We start from the raw sequence: 22,883 nt of genomic DNA on the forward strand, positions 1-22,883 counted from the left end.
AGTAGATGCTCTGCTATTAACCAAACAATACACAGAATGCACATACATAGTTGTGAGATTGCATGTACTCACATCCACACGATTCCACAGATGTCAGAAAAGTACATAAACAAACAATCAACACTCTCATTCTCTATTACCAGCATGTCTCTCTCTTTCTCTGCCCCCCCCCCCCCACCCACCCACCCACACACACACACACACACACACACACACACACACACACACACACACACACACACACACACACACACACACACACACACACACACACACACACAATGCACAATAACTCTCCATCCAGCCAAACCTCTGGCTCTGACACTGTGATGAGTCTGGGTGATGAGAAGTACATTTTAAACATACTTTGCATAATTTGAGTTGTGGAGACTGGAGACACTTGCAGAGAAGCAAATTTCCCCCGGTGCGGTAAAGTAAACATGACTTTGCCAAAACAACCGATTGAGGCTCTGGCAGATATATTTACACTGTGTTCAGTAAAAGGCCTTTTGCGGTAGAGCTGGAGTTTCTTTTCTTTTTTTCCCTTGCCGAGCAATGGCAATCGGTAAACAAAATGTGGAGGAATAATAAATACCTCATCAAGGTTTCAAATGATAGAAATTGGCAAATAATAAGAAGTAGATTTGTTGCTGATTATTCACACTTCATTTGTTAAGACTTGCAATCACTTCAAAAGCTGCATCTGCACTGTTTACACATATTTAGATGTAGAACTCAGGAGACTGGTTTCTAGATGAGATAAGTCAATCAGGGGACACACTCACATATCGGGGCGGTTAGTTTACATCATACTACCCTCCACTGAGCACATTACAAACACTCTCCCCCTCTAGCCGCTCATATCTATACCTAAAGGAATGTGTAGGCCTGCAGGCCAAAAAGTACACCAAGTTCAGCAACTCGCCTGCCACTGAAGGCCTAGACTGCCAGATTTGGCAGTGGTGCAATTAAGCGCTCAATGTCACCATGGGCAGTGAACTATTCTCCAGGGGTGAAAAAAAAGCCTTTTCAGAGGGAAGCCCTGGGACAAATGAAGGCTGCCTCAGCTGCTGCTGGGTAAGATGATCCCTGTAGCGCCACGGCAGGGCACAGGATCGGGAGGGAGCGATGCACAGAAGGATGTAGAGGGAGGTATGGGGAGGAAGGGGAGGGAGGGGAGATGCCTAGCCTACAGGCATGTCAACTCAGCTGTTGACTAAAGATGACGGCAGCAAGAAAAGAGTGCGTGTGTGTGTGTGTGTGTGTGTGTGTGTGTGTGTGTGTGTGTGTGTGTGCGCGCGTGCGTGCGTGCGTGCGTGTGTGTGTGTGTGGGGGGTGTGTGTGTGTGTGTGAGAGAGAGAGAGAGAGAAAGTGAGAGAGGAGGAGAGACGTAAAGATATGGGAGAGGGAACGGGGGTGGTAAAGTGAGATCGAGAGCAAGGGAGAGAGAAAGAAACAGAATGAGAAAGAGCAAAACGGACAGAAAATGAGCGGCCCCTGGCAGTGTGAGTGACAGGCGAGGGGGACCCCCTACTCAGAGGGTAAGTGGGCACCCATGGAGGGTTAGGGCACAGGAAGGCCAGGCCTGACCTCTCTCCCCCCGTAGACGTCTGGCTCAGTCAGAGACCAGGAGGTAGCGTGTCGAGTCTGTCTGGAGGGTCGACCCTGAACTGAGCCGCTCCACACATCATCATCACCCCCCCCCAATCACCACCACCACCAACTGCTAATACAAACTAGAATCTATTTAGATGCACTGTTTGCACGGTGCAAACAAGCTAGCGCTCGCATGAGAAACAAGAAATCTGCTCATGTGTTAACTGCCGTTTGCACACCAGCAAATAAAACAGAGTGTACATATGGCTCGTGAATGAGTACATTATGGAAGATAATGACATTTTAAAAAGGTTACACAGGCTGCTTCAGAAGGCATATGGCACACAGTGTAAAGTGAGCCTGATGCGGCCAAATTGGAATAATAATTCAAGTAGCCGAATTCAAACTGTTTGAAAAGTTTTACACTTATTGAGAACCACTTTAACAATAAAAAATACACCGGTTTAACCAGACAGAATCTTAAACTTCTTTCAGCCTACTGAAAACAATAAATACATAGTGGAAAAACGCGGGGGGAAAAATAGAATAATGGCCCCACTGCCGTTTCTTGTCATTTCCAAGGTTTTCATGTCAACATCAATTGGTCTAAAACAAAACAAAACCGCCACCATTTGTTTTCATTGCTCAATACAACATTTCTGAAGAGTAAAATATGACATTTTCTCTCTCGTTTTTCCCCCGCAAATTACCGAGCAATTTTTCAATTTCAGTTGAGCACGGCTAGAAAAAAAAAGAAAAGGGAAAAAAAGGGAAAAAAAGAATTGTTGGCTGAACAGGCTGGCTGTAACCTGCCTGATGTTTTTAACCCAAACATTTTTAAAACTGGTCAATTTCACACTGTTCCAGTGGATTAATAGGAGCATGCAGAGGACCTGCTCTGGGTAAACACAGTCTTTTGTTATTGTTGTTTTTCCTCCCGCTGGTCGCTGATGAACTCATGCTGACTTCAAAGCAGCGGGGCTGCAGAGTGAAGGCCAGCCAGTGGAGGACAAACGCCTAAAGGAGTGAGAAAATAAATGAAGGAAACCTGATCTCCCCTTATCTCAGACAACCCCCCCCCCCATGGCCCCTCCTCACCACACACACACACACACACAGCAGGTCCAACATGCTGAGGCCTTGTCCACCATGTCAGGGCCCAAAGAGTGCTGTCCCTGGGGAGAGTTTGGCAATCAGACCTCCCCTACACCTACACTAAGCAAAACACACACACACACACACACACACACACACACACACACACACACACACACACACACACACACACACACACACACACACACACACACACACACACACACACACACACACACACACACACACACACACACACACAAATAAACACAACCCAAACCTCATACACATACACACACTACCAGTCACTTTCACCTTCCCCTCAGGCAGCTGCCACTGTGTGACTGCAGAGAGGATTGACACACACCCACACACACACGCACACACATATTCCTATTTAATTCACTTAAAACGAAGCACCAGCATTGTTGGCTGCTGGTGACCGTTAGAAGACACAGAGTGGATGTGAAGGGTTTCAGGTTGCATTTCCACTGGCCCAGAACCCCAGGAGCAACACTCGCACTGCTCGTCTCAAACACACACACACACACACACAATGCATACACACACACACACACTCCAGCAGAGACCACACTTCTCTGCTCCTACATTACAGGTCATTTATTCCCGTTTCAGCACTGCTCTTCTCTTTCCAGCCCTCCGCTATGCAGCAACCCCGTCCTCTTCCTTTCCCATCACCAGCTCTTCGTCATCATCATCATCTTTTTTTCTCTTTGCCTCTCACTCCTTTTGGTTAGTTTTCCTCGTTTTCACAGCGTGGCGCCTAAGGAGCGAGCCGTCTTGAGCAGTGGTTCCCAAACGTTTCAGCTAAAGGCCCAAAAGATACACTTGGGTGTCTTGCGAGGACCAAAATGTACAAAAATACAAATTCATCACTTTAGCCCTACTTCAGGTGTATATAGTAGAGTATGGACACTGGAAAAAGACCCACAAAGATGGGTCTGTGAACCAAAAATGGGTCCCAACCCATTGTTTGGGGACCACTGGTCTAGAAGAGCATTCCTCCGTGTGTATGTATGTCCCCCAAATGTTTGTGTGTCCTTGTGTCCATCTGCGGCTAATCTTGCAAAGCACTACACCGATCGGTGCCAGATTTCTTGTGCACGCTGCCAGTAGGCCAATGAAGTCCATTCCTGAATATTCTTTCACATTTTGTGATTTTTGTGTGTGAATATTCTGCACATTTTGTAAATCAATAAATTCAGATTCTCTGTCGGGCAAGACTGACGTGATCAATATATCATCAATATTACATAAGCTTCACAGGAAACCCACACCCTGAAATAGACCCTGTCTTGTTTCCAGTTTCCAAACTCTTCCTCCTCATCCTCCCGTTTCCCACTAGTTTTTTCCCCGCCTCACTCCTGTCGTCTTCCTCATCCTTCTCTTCCTAATTTTTTACCGCCCTTCGGTTTTTCTTTCTATACCTTTTATTACCTTTTTAAGGTATCGTCCCCTCCCTATCTACAGTGGAAAATCCTGAGTGTTCATTTAACTCTGAGAGTAAGGGTCCATTACGCTCTCGGAGTTAAATTAATACAAGGCCGCCGTACCTCTGCTTTAAATGCCAATGACATTAGCACTCAGGAGAATGGCTTCCATCTGGCACCAACGGGGGCGAGAGATGAAGAGGGTTTTTCTTTTTCAGTGTTTTGAGGATGTGGTCATTGTTACCATAGAGTATAATCCTTAGTGTTCACTTATCCATTTGTAGGTCTGAGAGTTTAAAGTTAAATGAAGACTGAGGGTTTTACAGTGATGCTGCTCGTCCCAACTGCTTGTCACAATCGACTCAAATGTCCTTTATTTCGACCTCCCTTAGCTTCCATCAGCTCGGCTAGAAATTTGCTGCTAATGGGTTTTTAATGAAACTGTAACAAATGCAGAAAGCCATTACACCGTGATTAAAGACGCGGCTCTCATTTTCTCCTTACATCGTTGGTTCGCTGGGAAGTCTGCTGCCAACCAGGGCTAGCGAGTGAGGCCTGGGTCTCACACACACACATGCACGTAAATACACACTGTACACAGCTGAGTTTAAGTGAACAAACTTACAAATAGCCTCTACTGTACACAAACATTGCCACACACAGGACATGTATACAAAAAACTTGCAAAAAACTCCCTGCACACGTGCACAGTCTACACACACAAAGGCGTGCACACCTCATCATAAAGAGCTGACTGTACAAACACAGCACACAGCCATGCAGCTGGAATCCATGGCCGATTGGGGGATTAGAGTCCGAAATGAACCCCGATGAATATCACACTGTATGACACTCTGAATAATTATCTCACTGACAACAGCTCATTACAAAAATGTGGTCTCTCTCTCCTCTCTCTGTTTCTCTATGTCTCTCTCTCTTTTGCTGGAAATAAAACCCACTACTGGGAAAGAAAACCCCAATTCTCAATGGACATATTGCTCTAATGAAATATTATAGTCAGAAAAGTACACAATGTCCTGCTGTAAGTGTCATAAATGAATTGCTATATTATTCCTGTTTCTTTTTTTTCTTTTTCTTCTTCAAGCTAAAATTGTGTGGGTAAAAAACTGATACAGGAAAGAAACTGCAGCTTCTGAAAAGGGCCTCTGATTACATGGGAGTCAAGTTAAAGAATTCCTTACATTCGTGATTTTGGACCCCTAAGTATGCTCATTAATAATCCAATAGATGCCATTACACTTTAAAGTGCGATCGAATGGCCGTGCCATCAATCAATCTACCTTAAAATGAACCAAAAAGTAATAAAACTGTAGCCTAAACCTTCAAAAATATACTAAAAATACATCTGCAGGGTTGTAGCCTATTTCAACTGAGTGGCTGAAATTAATGTGTAGTTTCCAAATGTTCAAAAGCAGTTATGAGCAGTTAGAGTAGTTATAATCCTTCCATAAAAACCTTGTCCAAGTCAAATTTATTTTGTGAAACCACACACCGCAACTCTGCTAACTACTCAGCACATACTGTACATGTTTGTATTAACCAGACAGATAAACAACACAGCCTTGACTTCAAACAAAGGAAAGTCCAATCACAAAGTGCGCACACAGCACCGGTTTATTTGAAACTCTTGTTTATTTCTTTATACTCAAATGAATTATCTGTAATTTGCGTCTTTTAAAGCCCTCATACCTACATAATTAGCATCACCACAACAAAGACAAGGCAGACTTGTGGGCTTTTCTTTTCTGTTATCATTTTAAACGGGGAACTGTTTACAAGGTCTGTGATACCAGAAGTGTTACTAAGCACATTTCAGCCCTGCATAATGTTACAATGAAAGCACTTGGTTAATTTTCATGTGCCTCCTTTCTTTCAGAAGCCCAGAAATATAACATGTTCATTAAAGAGCGGGAGGGGGTGGGGGGAAGGTTCCAAGGCCACTGCCAAAAAGGACTGCACAATTACAAAACTATTTCACTCTGGAACCCAGAGGAATCGCAACGAGAAGTCCCGCTGATGTCATCGAGAGGGGTGCTGCCAAGAGTGCCTCCACTGTACCCAAGTCAAACTGGCTATGTTTAATATCTGCTTCTAACATGCCCAGAATAACAATAAAGACAAACAGGGAGCCAGGTTGTGGAGCAGACCCACAGAGCAGCAACAGCAAGGCTTCTGACTTTGACTTAGTTCAGTTGGACACCTTGTGCAGCTATTGTCCTTGGGTCTGAAATGAATTCAACCTGGGAGGATGTAATTTGCTACAGTTGTGATGCAAATGTTTTGCTATGGGACAGTAACAAGGTACGATTTGAAAAGTGCCACACAGTAACAGGCCTCCCTTCACATTGCCGTGAGCCAGGCCTTGGGCTTAGTGCCCCCAACTAATCTCTAAAACATTGCACAGTAGTTTTGACAAGGGCCTGCCCTCTGCAAGATCTCTACAATGCACACCAAGCGGCACCATTATTGCCCCCTGCTCAATGTGACCTTCCAAGAGTAATTCAAGTCCACTACTGACCTATGTCGTGTGTGGATTTAAACCCTCCGAAATATTCCCCAGACTTACACGCAAACCTGAGGTAATACCAACAGGAACCGATGTTGTGTTTATGCTACAGTAGCCGTGGCTGCTCCAGATAAAGTGTCCATTAATCAGATTTAAAGTTAATCCCATAACCAGGGTATTCATGCATAAAATCTTTGTTACAAAATGCCCTTTTCTTTTTTTACTAGTTCTTTTTCCACAGTAACAGAGGTAAGCTTTGGAAAGCAAAGGGAGCTCTATAAGCTCATATTGTAGCGCTTTCATCCCAGCTGACTGTGTTTGTTTCCGAGCAAAGGATTGTAAAGGATTGTAGTGACTGCAATCCTGAGCAGTCACTACCAAGGGCCAAGAATGATGAGCCTGGGAGGGCTAGCAGTAGGTGCAGATAGGTGCACCGATGTAACTTTGAACAAAAGGGGCAGGATTTTTGACACAGTCACAACGATTTCTGCATTCTCTGCCCAATTGGTGCCCATTCTAATTGTGGCTTTGACAGCTCTGTACACTAGATGCATGCTGGTGACCTGCACTATCAGCACTATCAAGACCTGTTACATCTACACAGACCCTTATCATCCTTTTTTGCACTGTCAAGAGTTACCAACACAGAGGATTTTGCGGTGTAGATTAAGTGTCACTGTGGAAAAGGGCAAGCAACCAGATTAAGTGAGTCCAGGTAAGAGAAAGAATGAAATAACATAAAAAGCCAGTAATCAGAGAGAGAGGGAAATAAAATGAGCAAGAGAAGGAGTGAGAATGAAGCAGAATGGCATAAAAAGAGGTAAGGGAGAGTGAGACAAAGGGAGAAAGAGAAGTAGAGGGAGAGACAGAAAGAGAATGGGAAAAGGAGGGTGAAATTGTTCCTGATTTAGATCTGAGAGGCTCTGGTCCTTCAGATGTCTCCATCAGCTAACCACAAGCCCAGACTGAGCATGTGAGGCATGCTGCTCACGCTGGCACCGCTACCCCCTAATGCTAATAACTGCAATGTGTTAGCTACAATAAAACACTCCACACAGCCTTCTGACATACACACACACACACACACACATTAAAATAATTATAAAAATAAAAAAAAACATACAAGTACAACCAAGCACAAAAGCACTAAATGTGCGCACAAGTAAACTTTGAGATCCCAATCACAGCTTTTTTCATTCAAACCATTGATTTATTTTCTTTTTTTTCTCTTTCTATTAGATTATTCATTTTGGATGGATTTGCTGAGAGTGTGTGACTATTTACAGCTTGGTTTTCATCTACAGTAGTAACCAACTATGAGATGATGTTTATTTGTCTCTTGCAACAAATATTAGGCTCGGGAAAGACATCTCAATTACTGGCAGTATGTTGATTTTACAATGAGGATCTTACAACAGAAAGATTCAGTGAATCCTCCCTTCACTTCGGTAACTCGCTGACAACTAGTGGTCAGGACCTGCTTTCCAACATGATCATTATTGGCATCCGTCTGTCAAGAATAGAATCGGGAACCTTCTCCAGCGTCGAGCGTCGTTTCATACGCAGCATTAGGTACATGATACAAGACATAAGCACCCTGTGAGCGGTGTAAGCGCCAACCTCAGAGAACAGCACAAGTGGTGGCTGAGGCTACTCTGACAACTTAATTGCACATGTGAGGTGCAGCTGGAAGGCACGTACTGTAAAGGCCTAAGTGTTCTTGGAGAGTATCAATGTTCTGAAATGCGGCGAGATAGAATAAATCAAACGGAGAGAAATGGGAGAGGACTTTCCGTCAATGTTGAGAAATACCAAAGCCATATTGTAGTGCGGTTTGAGCACGCAAACGGAATTCGGCGGGCCTCGTGTTTGCGTAGCTTTTATACAGCAAGGTTTCAAACTAAAGCAACTGAGGTTGATAGATATATTTTGATTAATCATAATTTGTCTAATGTCTTAAACCTGCTTTAAATGTCAAATTAATATAATGCTGTCATATTGGCCTAAACTCTGTCATGTACTATTCTGCTATTTCTCTGTCTATGCAAGGTCAGACTAGTTACAGGCCTTTCTGTGGTTATCTATTGTTTTAAGAACACCATATCTCGGTGTTCTACTCCAAATGCATAACCCTTCTCGCAGTGTCACGAAGTTACTTCTGACCAGACAGGTCAGAACCGAGGCTAACGTGTTGTTCGAGACATGTCGACGCTGTTTGTTCAAAGATAAACTCACACCATCATCACCATCTTCATCATCATCTACCATCATCATCCTCATCTGACGATGACGTACTCATCCTATCCACCAATAGCAGGACTACACCTCTGATGGCTGGACGCTTGATGTATCTTCAATGATGTCATATGTTTATGTTAACGGACGCTGTTAAAGACCAGTGCTTTCTCTGTTTAATGAGAGAGAGACGACGACCGATGATGCCTACCATTTCTGTGATACTGTAACCTTCCACTCTCTCTGTCTGAATACAAGATATTTAATTACATCCATGGCTGCCTGTGTCCTGAGTCTGGTTTTTTTCTTTATCGCCTTTTATGAAAATGTTCTAATACTTATATGAATATCGATGTGATGTACTGCCATGTATCGATATCTATATATTTGGTTGATAGGGAGAAAACCTACTTTAACAATTGGTCCGATCGAAGCCGGATATGTTTAAAACAGGGTGGACGGGGGGAACTGAGCTATTGACCGGAACTGTACGGTCAGACTCTCTTCCCCTGGCAGACCATGTTTTAATACGTATCAAACGAACCAGCCCTGGGTGTAACGATTTATCACTTCTATTCAGATGAAGGTTATCTTTGAACAGTATCACATTTTTATTTTATTTTATTTTGTTTTGGACCTGGACACGATCGCTGGACCTTTGGACTTGCCCCTTGACTCTCGACATGTCTCAAATTCCACACGGTCCAGCCATCGGGGTCAGGATCCCTGAACCATCGATTTGATGAGTATATCTTTTTATTTTTATTTTTCCATGGTCCAGTGATTGGGATCTCCACGTAACTTCTCCATGTAAACCTTGATCTGATGAGTATACCTTTTTATCTATTTTATTTTATTGTCTGTACCGAACGATTTGTCTCATAAATTATAAGCCTGTTTTTAAATTACTGTTTAACACAGCTCCGCCAGGGAGTCAGTCAAGTAAAAATGTTTTATCACCTATATTCCTGGGAAGACATTCCTAATGTCTCATAAATTCTCTTATCTAGTGGTCATTTATTAAGGTCCTTTCAGCGATTTCTTACCTACATGTATAATTCACAAGTCAGTCCTTTTGTTATATACTGGTTACTGCTTGTTGTTACTACGTTCTGTTTCGGTGGATTTCGTATTGATTACTATATCTTATCTGTCTCTTTCTGAGCGTATATAGATTTTTTACCTTTGACCGGTTTTATTTTGACCACTGTAGATTAAAATCATCTAATCCATTTAATATATATTGAGCTTTAACAATAATGTTTTAATGCCTTAATAATACATTTTATATTCCTTCGTTTGAACCTTCTGTTCTGTTCTAATTCATTGAACCAGTAAACATTTGCCTTAAGCTCCATAAATTCAGATAATTGTAAATACTTTGAATGCTTTGAATGTTTATGAATGTGGGTGAGACTGCGAGAAGAGTGAATTATCTCTTCTCTTTCTCGGTTGCGCTCCATAATTAATTTCCTTGTAGCCTGCCGTTAGATAGATGACTTCATTTCCCATAAATCATTGCGGGCTTATACTTCCGGGGCGATTTATGCGAAACCCCGGTAGCTTTTGTTTCCGGGGTCATCTACTGTAGCATGCAAAACAAATTCTTGTAGAACTCGCTCCCTCGAAACGAATTCATGCTAAAAATACAACACTAACTTTTATATCAGATTAACGCTTACAAGGAATCTTTTGGTGAACCTTTTTCTAAATACAGATAATTTTTATAGATCGTAGATCTGTGTTTTTTTGTATATATATACATACGTACAGTATGTGTGCATGGGTCTACCTTGATGCCTGCAGGATGCGTACGTATGGATATAAATACCAGTAGTTCTTTGTATCTGTGGGTATATGTATATCGACAGGCATATGTATGTATGTGTGTATATATAGGTATAACTGCAAGATACCATTTATGGTCAAATCGCTCATTTTCCTGACTTTTATGTCGGGTCAACAGAGGGATTGTGATAATCATAGACATTACGTTTCAAGAGTTAAATCTTTTTCTTTTAATTGTAATATTGTTTCATTTATGTTACACAAACAAGAACAGACTACTCCTTAATTTTGATTTAATTTTATTTTGTTAATTTTGATTTAAACTAAAATGTTTTATAACCCCCTTAAATTCATGAAAAACATTCTTGAATATATATATTTTGTATATATGGTCTAGACGGTCACTTATATAACTCATCATTTATTTTCGTTCTTCAAAACTTTTTGAACGGGGAATCTTTTCAGGGCTTTGAGCGTGTCAAACTTTAACTATAGTCTGTTAGAGCGCCCGTATCCACTGCCATAAATAGATTCTAGACTAAACGTTCTTAAAAATACAATATTTCACTATATATCTATCTCTCTCTCTCTCCATCTCTCCATCTCTCTCTCTCTCTTTTTCTCTTCCTTCCTCTCCGCGGTAAACATTTAGGCTGCTCGTAGTTGCTTTTGTGCTGTTAATGTGTTGACAAGTTGTTGACTGACATGCTCAGGGTAATTTTTTGTGAGAGCAGCCCTCTTGTGCTATGGAAAAGTGTAGGATAATGACGTAAGAAGGTTATATTAACCGCACGCGATCTGTACTGGACATCCTCCATATTTTTTTACACTGGTGTTTGACTAAGCAGCTGGATATTCTCATTTCTGAATATTTCCAGTTCTTTATTTATATATAGCCCTGAGTATGTATATATGTATATGGTTTTAGGTACATGTATAAATCATTATGCTGGTCTCACACGGTAGGGGAGGGTGGATCAAGTGTAGATAAGTGTGCGACCCCTCGTCATTCGCGTAAATTCATTTTGTGTTAATGTTTGTCACGAGAACTAATATATCTATTTTACTCCGTAGGATTATGAATATTGGTCGACTTGCATTCACAAATTATTGATTTTCGGGGATATGTTTTTCATAAATTATTGTACGTGTGGTAGACCATTAATCGATAAAAATGGTTGATTTAAGCAATCACAAGAGCTCATTCGTCTGCTAGACAGACTAAGTCGACTAATAAACTCAACCCAGGAATGCTGATTATTTTCTGTGGTTTCATTGTACTTATATCTTAAACTCAGACCTCTGTAACCATATTTTGACCGTTCTAGTTCCCTCCCTCGCCTCATGTATGGGTATGTCTATATATATAGACATATACCTTAAATAATAAGTTCTAATTTTTTTTTTTTGGTTTTCTTTAATGGTCTCTCTTACACTCCATTTGACTCAATTACCCAGAATTCATTCAACAGGAAGTATCAGCTTCCCTGTCACTTTACCACGTCACTTCTACAGATTCCATTGAATTCAATACTTATCAGTGAATATTAGATTAAATACATTACAATATTATAATATTCTTTATACTATTCTTTGGAAACATTTTTATAATGAATAAGAAGAATTATTTTAAAGTTTTAAAGATATTTGATCATTTTTAACTAAACTTGTAGATCTGCTATTTTATTTTTTTCCAAAGTCTGTGTTTTCTTTTCAATTTATTTTGATGTACCTTATCTAACTCTAACTCTTCGCAACGAATATGTTTATTTTAATTTTGTCATTGTTATATTTTAATTTTAAACATTTTAATCATAATTCTTTCATATATACTATATCCATATGATGTAACGCCATGTATGGTTATAGGTATCTGAGGGTATTGGAAGGTTTAAAATTATTATATATATGTATATAGATATATGAATATATGTATTTCTTTATTTGTTTTCTTTTGTACTGTCATTTTTTTGTTTGTCTATTTTCAGAACAAAACACAGTATGCCTCACGTTCCAGGCCAATTCGTATTACGCTGTAAATAGACCTCGGAGGTAAGTGGGGTACAACCCCACAACTGATTTACATATTAATACGAATCCTGGAATGCATTTGTTTGTTTTTAGTTTAGATGAAGGATAAAAGAATAAATCAGTGAAGAGTCATTCAGTTTCACAGTTGTCCTAAGCTCGGTGGAAATGAATGTACCCTTCAGAATAGAACCTCAAATAAATATTTCCATATTTTCTTTTACATTTTTCATGTTCCCATTGTGTTTAAATCTGATTTTGTTTCTTTTCCATGTCACATCCATTCCCCATTGAATGTGACAAGGGGAGAGATTTGTAGATGAATAATTGATTTGATTTGCTGAATATACTTAGATTGAAAACATTTGAAAATTACACAAACAGTTTGTATTTACTCAGGTTGTACTTACTTAATCCATTAACATGATTCCTCCTACCAAAATAAACCCCATATACATGCAATAGGGAAGTATTACATTCGGGAGGTATTTCCTGGGTTTTGGGGCCATTCCACTGAGTTTTTCCCTAAATAAAGTAAAGTTATTTGTTAGTGGGGATGTGAATGGTTAATCAACTGTTGCTAAAGGCCGCAGGTGGAAGGCTAGACACAGCCCTACTACCAACAAGTAAAAGTACAGGTCAGAAGTGTACCGTTTCATTTTAAATACTTAAAAACTTGTTAAAGTATCTGGACCAGCTCAACACGAGGAGGGGTAATTCTCTTATCTGAATTGTCCAGAATCGTCTTTGATCAGTTACGTAGGTGTCTTGTCAAAGTCCAATTTCAAAAACTTGTCGGACTGGTCAATTCTCCCTCACTCTATCAACCAAAACGGGCTATGGGTCAATAACAGGTGCTAAAAAATCGATTAAATCCAAACGTATTAAGAAGATTTGTTTTGGAACGGTACATTAGCTGAGATTTTTGAATTATAATAAAATTATTTGTTGGTGGAGATGTGAATTGTTAATCAGCTGTTGATGAACGCTGCAGGTGGAGAACTAGACGCGACTCCACTAAACAAAAGGTTATACCCGGGAAGAACTTTGTCGTATGTGTCTCGAAATCTCATGAAATATAACCCTGTTTTACTTCCTAATTGAATGAATAACCATTATATACAGTCCTTTCAAAGTAATATCTGTTGATAACTTATACAACCCCTTCCATTTTTTTAATATAATATATATCTATATATTAAATACATAACTAACCATTTATTTTTCAAAGGCATTAAGCCACTCTGTCACAATGTAAGGTTTGTTAAATCTACACTTCGATTTAAAGTATACAGTCCTTAAAATATATTTGTACTTCCAATCCATTTGCCCTTTAGGTCATTTGAAATCTCTGTGTCCTTACTTAGTCACTGTAAGCCTGTCTGTGTCTGGTTTGGTTTGAATAATGTCACAAGGTACAATCAGCTTGCCCTTTGACCCTATCCAAATCATGATCAAGAGGTAGGCTTGATAGATATATTTTGATTAATCATAATTTGTCTAATGTCTTAAACCTGCTTTAAATGTCAAATTAATATAATGCTGTCATATTGGCCTAAACTCTGTCATGTACTATTCTGCTATTTCTCTGTCTATGCAAGGTCAGACTAGTTACAGGCCTTTCTGTGGTTATCTATTGTTTTAAGAACACCATATCTCGGTGTTCTACTCCAAATGCATAACCCTTCTCGCAGTGTCACGAAGTTACTTCTGACCAGACAGGTCAGAACCGAGGCTAACGTGTTGTTCGAGACATGTCGACGCTGTTTGTTCAAAGATAAACTCACACCATCATCACCATCTTCATCATCATCTACCATCATCATCCTCATCTGACGATGACGTACTCATCCTATCCACCAATAGCAGGACTACACCTCTGATGGCTGGACGCTTGATGTATCTTCAATGATGTCATATGTTTATGTTAACGGACGCTGTTAAAGACCAGTGCTTTCTCTGTTTAATGAGAGAGAGACGACGACCGATGATGCCTACCACTGTGATACTGTAACCTTCCCACTCTCTCTGTCTGAATACAAGATATTTAATTACACCCAATGGCTGCCTGTGTCCTGAGTCTGGTTTTTCTTTGTCGCCTTTGATGAAAGTTACTGGTACTTTGTATACATACTGATGTGATGTTTCGCCCTGCATTGGTATCTATACATATGGGTGATAAGGAAAAAACCTACTTTAACAGAGGTACTGTCGACATTCATTAAGTCAAACAAGAGGTTGAAAGCTGTCATCTTTTTAACCCTGAATTGGAAACAAACGATTTCAGATGCAACCTGGTTCTTCTCTCGTGTCTTTTCGGAGGTCTCACATTGTCTATGGTGTGATGACAACAAATATGTTATCTTCACAAGGATTTGAGGGTGAATCCTACAGTCCATCAAAAAGCAACAAGAGGCATGGCCCAGGCCTGAAGCCAGTGTAGAAAATAGTCATGTCCTTGTATCTCTCGATGCAATCTACCAGCCGGGGAAACGGGAGAACACCCAGTACCTCCACCGCAATGCCCTGTCAGCTGGAAGTTATAACTGTCTCAAAGTTTTTGTGAAAGATTTACAGCAATTACTGCTCAATTATATCACATGTAAATTCTTATCATGATGGTCATTTTAAAGAAGCAATGTGGCCAATGTCAGGCCAGGGCGATACACTCCTTCAAGTGTGCTGTGTTTATTATCTTTTCAACTAACCATATGCCTTCTCTGTGGAATTTCGTTCACTTCTCTCCCCCACCATGGAGAGTGACATGTTGTGCAATTATTCATACTACATTCTAGTTCTCTTACCCACACATCACAGGGGCCCTGGTCAGCCAAGATGAAAGCAAACACTACCAACTCCAGCCCACACTAGTGGACAAGTGGATTCTGACTCAACACAAACCCACAAACTAGAGGACGGGACAAACGTCTGAAACTTTTTTTCCCCGCTGAATTTCAGGAGCCAACGGCCGTCAGGAATACACACAAACCTGTTGCAATATGATTTAGTGAGAGCCGAACCAAAGTTTTGCACAGTAAGTGGCTCGCTACTGGCTGTTCTCTGCACCACTGGTTTTACAGGCTAAAATGTCCTGCCTTATATGGCGTCAGTATTTCTGTAATAAGAGTGGAATTATTCATAGGTCAAAGGGGTGAGGGTCTGCTGAATGGAGTAAGCACTCACCCTGAGACATAAAACACAGACCACCCACAGTTTGTGTAACATGAAGTCATACAAGCCTACCTTTCTCCACCAAGAAATTACACACAGGGGCTCCCAGTTACCGTGTTACTCCTTTTAATAGCTCTCTGTTTCACCCAAAGTAAAAGAAAATGTCAGATGTATCCGTCTCTGTAAAAGTCGTAATGGGCGATGACAAGAAGAAAGTGCAATGAAACGTGGGCCAACTATGGTGGCCATAGCCTGTGCAGGCCAAATGCAAACCTATTGCACACACACAGACATACAAACACTTTAGTACATAATGCACAATGAATGCCTTCATCGAAAAGTAGTTGACAGTATTTGTTGAAAATCAATGTCTTGATGAAGCTATAGAGTTGTGTGACAATTTATGAGGAACATTTGTCATTGTGCTACAGCATCCTGTTGTATAAGATATGTACTGTAGGATACCAAGCTGGACACAGTGAGAGCCAAAGGAGAGTTTTAAAAACAAGCTAAGATGTTTAAATGCAACTCTCTAATCATTCCTTAAAGTGTCTGTTTACAAGCCTAATAAAATAAATGGGGTTCCTAATTGCAACTAAATCTCTTCCCAGACTTTTTGCATGAAGAGAGGACAAAAAAAGTTAACATTACCCTCAACTGCAATGCAATCCCTATCAAGACAGTAAACAATATCACCAGCAGCACCAAACAACTAATAGCCTCTGCTGGGGGATGTCTTTAGTCCGGATGGCCTGGGAGGAGGGATTAGACTGTAGAGCAACAGCATCCTGCCCAGTGTGTATTGATCACCACTTGACTCAGTGGATGCAGGAAGCCGCTGGGTTTAATTTTTCCCCAACTGCTTTCCTGTGTCTGAGGACTGTCTGAGCAGCTAAAGTAACCTCAGCCCACCAGGAACCCAAACCTCCCTCAAACCTCAAAGACAAAGCAGCCAAAGACAGTGGGTTATGTAGTCTCGCTGACTCACAGGCAATGGTGGCTGGGCATAGGCCTTCTGCTCGAATGACACACTTCATCATCGCCTTCTGCAGATGCTTTAAATCAAGATGGAATGCCATGCAGAAACCAGTGCAATGGGTCACTGTGCAGAAATAGCGAATGTTGGGAACGTGTGTGAAGCGTCAGAGGAAGTGAACTGCACTGTTGGCTGAAGTCCTCTTCCATGTACGGCCGTCTACACGTAGTCTTAAATCAAATACATGACATCACACAAACCACTTCAAGAGGTAGATGGCAGATGCAAAGTGATAAAACATTCACCCTAATGTTGATGCTCTTTACTATTCTGTCCACGTCCATATGGGACGTGTCGAATGGTAGAAGGCCAGGGTGAAAGGGGACAGTTGGGTTGGGCTTTTTCATGAAGACTTTACCTGATGGCCTGACACATTGTAAACAATCTGGAACCCCTACCTTCAAATCCATAGATATGCTACTGTTGCTGACTACACAATTCAATGGACACTAGTAGCGCACAGTCATTCATATGCATTCAATGTCTGTTCCGTTCTCTGAACACATGCTATGGTTTCCAACCCGCTTGAGAAGCCAACCACTTGGTGCCAACATCACTGTCTTTTTATCATTTACAGTCAGAGATGGGTTTAGTTACTACTACAGGGGGTTGGATTCAGGAAAAATAGATTCTCCAAAGCTGCATGTCTTCGCCCTCTGCCGCCTCAGTCCTGAAGACAAGGCCCCGCTGAGCTGCTGATCAGACGGATTTATGGTGGAATCTCTGTAAGCCATTTGCTCCCTGCGAGCCGGAGAATCAAAGGCAAGATTTCCGGATGGCGTTGGGACAGAGATTATCCAGTTTGTGCTATCTGATTACAAACTTCCACAGGCTGTTTTCTTTTACTGGCTCAACTTTTCCCTTTGTGTTTTCTGACCTGTGATGGAGAGCGGTGTGGGTATGAGATGATTGGGCCCCATTCAATCTGAGGCAACTGCACATTACGGAGGCTTAGCGCACTAGCTGGACATTATTAAATGGTGTGCTTGAATGACACAATGATGTGTCCCTAAAAATATAGTCCTTAAAAGAGCTCAAAAGGACAATGCAAGAAAAAACATTAAAATGGAATATTTTTTATTGAAAGATTATATTGTCACTCTGCAATAGCCTCATGAATACCAGTCTATCAGTGCAAATCATAAAATGAGGCATAACTAAAGAGCTCCTCCACAAGATCCCATACACTTTGACAGATGGGAGAAGGAACAGCTCTTACATCCCTGGTTGCCTAACCAATGACTGTGAGTTGTGGATTCAACTCCTGGGTGGGAAACCACATATGGTATAGCAGTAGCATCCAGAGTACAGTAGCTCCTGAAGGGGGAATCAGCAGTGCATCTGAGGTCACACTGCTTAAACAGCTACAGTATAAGGCCTGTGTGAGCCTTTGATAATGGCATTGCTATAATTCAAAGACAGTCTATGTCTATCAAAGACACAGATAGCTACAACATCTACATTAAGTAATCAGCCATACAGCAATGTGCACACTCAGCTTTTCAACAATGCAGCCTTTAGCCTGGTAGGTGGTAGATATCGTGGTGGAATAACAACTTAGGGGTTTTCAGAAGTCTTTAAGAATGGAAAAAGGGGTTCCCTAATTCACATGTATTATCCATTATTTAGGAGCAATGAGGTTTGGTTGTGTGAAGCCCTAAAAATAGTTTGGAAGGAATCTAGCAGAAGAAAGGGCCTCGTCGTGACTGTATGCCAAACCAACAAGTCTCGAAGGCACCTCCCCAAATCATCTTGAGGCAATGCATCAATCAGAACCTCCACATCAGGGGTAAATGCACTCAGCAGCCGTAAAACTCCCAGATCAAGCAGCGAGCCGAGCCAAACCCAGAAGGACCTCCTCAGTAAACCCCAGCCCTTATCTTTGTCTCATAAAAACGAAAGAGTGCCTGGGAGTGTTGTGATCCTGTGTAACTGCTGTCCAGTTTCTCTCTGTCTTTGCTGATCGCACCTCATCTTCAACATCTGGAGCCGTTTACCAGGACATCAGGAGAAGAAAAAAAAAAGAGACCTGCCCCTAATTTTGCTACATTACATCAATGTTAGCTGTTGGGTCTTTCATTAGGCACTAGGTTCAACCCTGCCAAGTTCTGCTCGTGTGCTACAAGCAGCTACAAATATAAGAATAAAACTCCACAAAAAACAGCCACACAATAAATTCTGATAATGTTCTTTCCACCCCCAAAGGTTTCATCCATCTCCTCATAATGGTGCAGAGTTTGAAGGCAGTGAAGCTTGAAACCAAATGTTCAGAATCACACCACAGACCAGCTATAATCACACCACATTTAAATTGGAAACTTTAAAATGTCATTGCACCTAATGTAAGAAATTAAATATACCAAATATAACAAAAGCTGGTCTGGATGTGAATGACTTGGTCTGGTGCTGGTTACACCGAAGACTGCTGCTAACTCGCTCCGTAAGATCGCTCTCCGAAGACCTCCGTGGGACAAATCAGATACTAGATGGAGACCTTATGAGGTCTATTAATAACTCCAGTTTCCATAGGAGTTCCATACATACAATGACAGATTTAAAGGCATTGTTTCATCCCCATCATTTCTTGACTATTTCAGACTGCTTTTTAATTTACAACTGGCTCAGATCAAACAGATCACTTATATCAAATAACGTCAGACAGACGTATGGGCCACTCTGAGAGTGCCTTTGTACGAAAGGAAAAAAGATGAAATTGGCTACTACAAAACCCTTTCATCCCCATGACCAATCTCTTGTTACATATAGTGAGCTCTTAGGCATAAGCGAGGGCTTAGTCTAATTTCACATGGCAATGTCTACACTAATAATTCAACTAATGCATGAACCGCCAACATTGAAAAAATATAAGGCTAAACTGATAGCATATATTGATTAGAAGTCATACAGGCAGAGTAGAGAAAATAATTGAGCCACATTGAAGAATACAAAAAAGCCTTTACTTAATCTTATCCAATTTTACATACCAATGAAAATCCAGCCTAGAAAAGCACAATACAGCAAGTGTTCCAATCCAAATATTTATCTAAATGTGGCTCTAGCTACTGGATATCACAATAACAAACAACAAAAACGTAATGCATTTGTTCATAAATGGCCTCCAGTTTGTAAAACTAATGTCAAAGTCGAGCTGACAAACTTTTTTCTGTTACCATATTTTTTGCACCAAAAGTCCCCATTACAGCCTATTTTAAGCAATTACACTGTCAGCAGGAGCTGTAATCTCCGACTGCTGCTAAACGCCCAAATTTCCACATTTGCTGGAAACTATAATTGTGCACTGCTCTTGGTGCTTTGCAGATGGGCCCTATTGAGCAATTTGAATATCCCTAATATTACCCAGTTCCTCTCTCGGGGGGGAACACGAACATTAAAAAGCTCCAAATAATTCCGGTCAAATTACACAACCCTTAATGAACTTCAAAAGACACATGGATGTTTTTTCAGGCAGTGGTCAGGCTTTAACTGTAATTATGAAAACAAACCATATTAATGATATCATTTATCATTTCCACACTTTGGCCGCATGAGGCCCACCACAAAGTTCCTGCCTCCAGTGAAAACAGAGAAACACTAGTTAATCTACTAAACTTTAAGTGTAAGATTTTCCGTTTACAGATCACGTTTTTTTCACAGCTTTTTAGAAAATCTGAAGGGCCTTCATCCAAATTACTTAAGGACTTAAGGAGAACCCTCATAGCCCAGGTTTGACAAAAGCCTAAGCCAAAGTTCTTCCATCTCCCTGCTGTAACCTGATTAAAACTGGATCTGGGCCTGATGTGTACATGGACTGGATATAAAATCACCTGAGGAAAATTGCCTCAGGCCCATATTATATTTTCCTTTGAATCAAGGAAATTCTCGCTATCTCAGTGAGCTGTGAGGAAGCGCCATTGTAGAGATGACATGACAAATAAACTATGCTACAGTGAAATGTTATAGCAGTGTTGAAAGTATGGTTTACTTATAACAAATGTATTAAATGATAAATTAAGGAAATTCTACTACTAATATAAGAAACGTTGGCTATAGTTCTTTGGCTTCAGAACACAGGAGTTAGTGAGAAGTACTGCTGCCGCCCCCTCAGATAGGAAAGAAGTGTAGTGGCTCATTTAAATTCCTGCTGCTAGCAAGACTTCTGTTGTAAGTTTGGCTTGGTGCCAAATTGTGTCTCATGGGTCTACATACCATTGAATAATTTGTCCAAATGTCATTTGCAATTTTCCAAAAATCTTTTTCTTGACCAGGAGCTTTTTAGAAAACATCTGTAACAAATACTTGTTTTGAGAGTATATGAGAGTGCATTACATTGGTACTTCATGACCTTAAGCTGTACACGTTGCATTAAAACAAGTTAAGATTTCCATTGGACTGGAAACCTGATCACTTGAGCAGTAGCCATCTGCATAGTATGATATTTACCATTAGTTCTCGACTGCTCAAGCTCATGTGTTACAAATCTTTTGCTGCAGTCTATATAATTAGCTGTAATTGGCTTCCCTTGAAATGTGTTTCTTCTGGGACATCTGGCCTTGAAACTTCCACCTTCCTATACTGGCCAGCACTGAGCTATGCTTTCTGTTTGCTGAACTGCATGGGTGGCAAAGGTAGGACCAGACTCTTCTGCAAAAATAAATCTAAGAAAAATGTCTTTCATACGACATACTTCAAAAAATGAAAATATTTATAATCAAACCTAAACACAATAATATAAATATTGCTCTTTGGATAATTGTTTTCAGATTCCTGTCCCTGATGGTGCATGGTACAACTCAAGGTAGCTTTTATACTGATCAGCTACAAGGACATAGTGACACTTTATTACAAGCACAACCAAAGTTGGCAGAATTGTGGAACAACGTTGACCCTGGAATGACTGTTTCCTAAATGTCAGTCTTGTTGCAAAGACGCCTTGCTTGATGACTACTCACTGACTATGAAGAGAGAGAGGCCACTGACTTGCCAAAGACAAAAATTGTTGAGAGAACTTAATAGCAGTGGTCAAATCAACAGTAAGAGTAGCCCCTCAGTTTTGAATTCTCTGAATATTTCTGGTTGCTGCATAGAAAAGTCCTTCTGAAGAGTATTCTGCTGAGTTAGAGCACTCTGTTCTCTTTGCGGGCAAACATTATGGGAAAATAGTACCAAACATATTTCAGTTGTAAAAATACAAAAGAAAATTGCAGATATATCCATTTTATCATCTGGTCCAAAAATAAAGTCTGATGCAGCATCTGTTGATAAACTGAAAAAGCATTTGCAAATGGTTCATTCTGGTAGCATGAATGACGATGCACTTTCATCCCGCGAACTAAAATGTGCTCCTCATTGGAGAATGTCTTTACAACACTTGCCAACACTCTCCCTCTTTCTTTTCCCCCAGAAGCTTTTGAAAATGTAGATCAAAATACAAAGCAAAGTATAAAAAGCATGACATCATCGCTGCGCGTAAATGAGGCGGTGATTTATTTGCTTTAAGTTTCTTTGTTTTGTTTTCCTATTTTCTTCAGGGCATTCCTCATCAGACCTCAAGTCATCAAGAGTAATTAAACAGTGATCAGAAAGATAAAAGAAACTGCTACTTAACCGTGTCAAATTAACAAGTTTTAAGCCCTGTCTGGGCAGTGCCTTACCGCACCATGACAAAATGGTGATAACTTGGTCATGTTCAATCATCAACCACTGTGATTGCAGTAAAGCAGCTCCTTGGCCACTCTCTCCCCTGACAGCCTATGATTTTCAGACGATGCTGCAAGGGTGGGTGTTCTATAGTTAACCAACGCAAAAAGTCAACACAGTGGAAGAATAAGTACTGTAAAAATGTATATTAACCTACAAGAAAATTATGCATTAATATAGTAAAGTATGTGTTAAAAAAAACATTACAATGCAAACCAATTAAGCATCCAGCAGGCCATATGGTTTTGGCACTTGAGTA

General features: G+C 40.7%; 1 protein-coding gene across 4 annotated transcripts in view; it reads right to left on the reverse strand.

Moving 5' to 3' along the window:
• vps13b (vacuolar protein sorting 13 homolog B) overlaps positions 1–22,883 on the reverse strand; it is a 443,292-nt gene that overhangs the window by 414,884 nt on the left and 5,525 nt on the right. The window lies entirely within an intron of this gene.

Source organism: Gymnoscopelus microlampas (genome assembly GCF_963454915.1).
Source record: "Gymnoscopelus microlampas genome assembly, chromosome: 3".
Lineage (NCBI taxonomy): Eukaryota > Metazoa > Chordata > Actinopteri > Myctophiformes > Myctophidae > Gymnoscopelus > Gymnoscopelus microlampas.